Here is a 4,247-nt window from a genome sequence, read left to right as displayed (position 1 = left end):
CTTCCCTGATCTCGTGACCTAGCCATATTTAACTCCTGACATAACCCCTGGTTCTCCTGTTTTAAGTCCTGCAATTGCGTCTGTAAAGCAGTAATAGCTCCCATTAATTCCTGCATAGTGGGGACCCTCTCTTCCTGCCCACTATCCTCAGCTTTATCAATGTCCATCCTCGCTCGGGCAGCGCAAATATTCGTGGGCTTGGTTTTCTGTCAAATTGTCACCCACTGGGAACCACGCTGCAGGAGCGACGATATTCCCCTCTCTCTACCCCCGCACAGACTGCAGTCTGCAATATAGATACCACTGCACACTACAGCCGGAGCCAGGAGAGAGGGAAGGGTAAAAATAACAAACCCGGGGAGGAAGAAGGCTTCAGAGAACCCAGTAAGTCTCCAGCTCTCATTAATCTCAAGGGGTATAGAAAGAACCTCGCACCCTGCAGAGGAGAGATAAACAGAAAGAATAATGATAAGAAATCACTCCTAGACTCTCTCTCTCTACGCACATACCATATCAGTACCAACAACAACCCCTTCACCTTCTTACCCGATGAGGGCTTCAGCAGTGCTGTATCGGAGACTCCGTTCCTCTTGACCTGGACTGGAGCCTTCAAGAGTGAACACCACTCTAGGAGAGTTTCCTTGTATTGTTGTTTGCATTAGGGGAAAAAGTCTTCTGACTGAAAAAAACCCTTTCCAAATGATGCGTGCAAAATAAACATCCCGCTTCCCAAACTACCCGAAAAATCAGTGGCCACAAAAGGAAAAAATGAAACAAAACGCCGACTAGCAGCTGGTTCGTAAAAGAACCTAAATTCCACACAAGGACGCCGAGAGAAATCCAACACCCGGAAATGAATGCACTGGCGTGTTTCCAGTGACCGCACGCAGCCGCGTACAGAATCCAACGCAAATCCAGAGCAAGTTTTAGAGTCACTTGCAAAGCCCAGCGATCCAACGTCCTTAATACAGATCCAGAATCCGAAATGTTCTTCCTTTCCAGAACGAAGCCTCGCTCTGTCATCCAAAATAGTCCCTGAGCGAAAACATGAACTCAGCAGAACAATCCCATGCAGCACGGTCACCAGGAAAGACAACGTGACCGGTTTCAAAACCAAGCAATGAATGTCCGGTCCCTCTCCGTTAAATGTGATCACATGGGTCAAGGAGGGAGGGGTGTGACCATCAGCATGTGCATAGAGAGAGGACTAAGGTTCAGCCCGATCTAAATCCCAACACAGTGGTGTGTACATTTTTTTCAATACCTGAAGTACAAAAAAAGGTCAACGCCACTAAGGTGACATGTAAAATCTGTGAAAGGGTTCTTTCCAGAGGAGATCCAACAAAAAAGTATTCTTGCGGTACAGCGAGCATGATGATACACCTCAAGACGCTGCACCTTGTAAACCTGGCTCAGGAGGAGTGCAGAAGACTCAGAGAAAACCCTCCGCCAGAGGTGGCAAGCACTTCAGCTGGAAGTTCATCATTGGCTGGACAACCGGAAATACCTCCAGGATTTGGACAATTAAAAATTCATTGCATTAAATGCAACAAACTGCTGTGCTATGTAGAGCAGTCCATTGATCTAATTTGTACAGCGCAGAAGAATCACCGTTTTTAGATTTTTGTTTCTTTTTTTCCTGCAGTTCACTATTTTATTCCTCCTGTTCTGTTTTTTTCTTTTAAAAAAAAGAAAATCAAAAAAATTGTTAAAAAACGACAAAAAAAATATAAAACAGCAAAAAACGAAAAAATATTTTTTTCTGAACTAACTTCTCTGGTTAAAAAAAGAGCTACATTCGTATGATAGTGTGTGAAAGTTTGGTTGAATGTATGCGTAGTGCATAATTGACTAAAAAGAATGCATTAGTAGTGTATGGTGGATGTATAAGTGCAGAACTATAAGGAAGTGCAGCAGCATGACACTGTAAGCTCTTTAGATGCAGTGTGTGGTGGTACTTCCAAAGCATAGGCATGCAACATATGTACATAAATATGTTACAAGTCTGTGCTTCCCTCCGCACTGCTGCTTAAACTGCAGCCATGTGGTGACACAGGCACCATTGTGCAAGGATATCTGTGTCATGTGGAGTTTGTTTTTGTGCAGGAAGACACACCTTCCTGCACACAAAAAATCAGTAGAAACATTTTTCTCCTTCAATGTATGCTGTGCAAACATTTCTCCTTGTTGTGCCTTGCTACACCATTTGGAGGATGGTGCAGCATTCACACACGTGTCCAGATTTATGATTTCTGATAAATCTGGAGATGTGTCTTATTCTACTAGTGTTCTGTGCAAACACGTACAGCAACACCTATAGAATGCCCCTTCAACGCAAAGTAGTGTATATGATGAGGTCATATTTACACGGAGAAGAAAAGCTACAGAGAGAACCTTTTCCTCTCCTTGTAAATATGAAAGTGTGTCTGGCGCCATCACTACGTTACAAAAAGTGACATATTGTTGGCACAGGATGCTTCCACATTTTCCCCATAAGTGCTTAGGTATTAGCAGACTGTTACAATAAGAACATATTGCTAGTTGATTCATTGCATGAGAGTGACAAGAGGTAAGCACAGAGTTATCCCTCCAAAGATGCTCAAAGAAGAATGATTGAAATGATTGCGGTTCTTCAATAGGTACAATGGAAAATGTTATGAACCAATCAAATCTATTTCTTTCAGATCACATGGTATCCTATGACAGAGACATTCCAAAACTACATAGATATAAACTGAGTATTTTGAAGACTGTATTAATACTTTGTAGCTTCTTGCAGGTGTGCATGCATAGTATATAAAGAAATGGACTTGTACTGGGTTAGTGGCAAGGCCAATCCTTAACTATAAGACTAATAAGTAGAGACAAGCAACACTACTCCTTGTACTTTATCAAAACACACCCACTAGTCTGGAAGGGGCAAGGTGACTGCACACATTCTACATATTTCACTACTGCACTCTAGTGGGAATAACTGACTCAGAGGAAACTATGGGGGATTTAGCGAGGAAACTATGGGGGATTTAGTCGAGGAAACTATGGGGGATTTAGTCACGACGGAGGTCACCATATTAGTACCCAAAGATGTAATAGAGACTACGAAGGGTGGGGACATCCCGGATAACTTTATGAGCTTTGAGAATAGGTGGGGCAGTGGGGGTGAACAGGTAATCCCTGCAGCTCCAGTTCTGATGCTCCCCCCTGTAGTTCCTACGATAGAAAAACTAAACATAGTATCCTGGAATATTGCTGGGGTAAAGGGCCGTATGCTCTCTGAAGACTGGTTGGAGTTTGTGGATAAATTCAACATCATCCTATTTCAGGAAACCTGGGCACCCGATCCAATCTTTAGGTTGGGCTATGTTAATTTCTTTAAACCTGTGATCAGAGGGGTTGAAGGGCGTGCATAAGGGGGTTTATTGATCTGGGTGAAGCAGTCACTGGGATTCCACCCCACAGAGCTATTTGTACAGAACCCGGACCTTCTCATAATTAGGCTGAGTAAGGCTGGACATCGGGATTTGATCATGTTTAACATATATGCTCGAGGTCTACCTGGTGGTCGCAGCACTGACCTGTTGGATGTATTAGACCATAACCTTGCTGGATTAAGTAGTGAAAATGTTATCCTTCTAGCAGCGATTTAAACTGTACCTTTGAACTATTGTACGACTTAGGGGACAGTTGGGGCTCAGCAGAGGACGCTGCTTGGGACATTCCTGACCTGATGTCTGATAAATCTGTCAATGCGACCGAGGCGGCAGTGAACTGGATGGCTCTTTGCCTAACTCGGGGTTTTCGGGCTAGCAATGGCCGCACAAGATCTGACAAAGGAGCCAATTATACTTTTGACAACGGCCTAAGGAGAAGTCGTATTGACTATATTCTGCTAAAGTTGGAACACTGGCCCCTGTTAGTGGACATGGAAGTAGTATCCCGCCCAGAAAGCGACCACAACCCTCTGTCACTCCAACTTAGGTTACCAGGCTTAAAGAGACTGGAGGAGTCTAGTACCTCACGGACAGGGGATGTCCTCTTAACTAATGACAGGAAGAGGTTAAAATGGTCCAGGATCATGGAGGATGAAACTCTACGGGACAATGTTAATACTGTGGTTACAAATGTTTATAATGAAATGCTGAAACATGATTTGTTGGGGGGTAGCCTAGAAATGGCTAATAATGTTATTAATCTCCACAACCGCTGTTTTGACCAGTTAAAGTCCCTACTTTCTCTCCCGTGTCGGA

This window comes from Lissotriton vulgaris, chromosome 2_1, assembly GCF_964263255.1.
Source record: "Lissotriton vulgaris chromosome 2_1, aLisVul1.2, whole genome shotgun sequence".
Taxonomy (NCBI): domain Eukaryota; kingdom Metazoa; phylum Chordata; class Amphibia; order Caudata; family Salamandridae; genus Lissotriton; species Lissotriton vulgaris.
Note: the sequence above shows the minus strand (reverse complement) of the source record.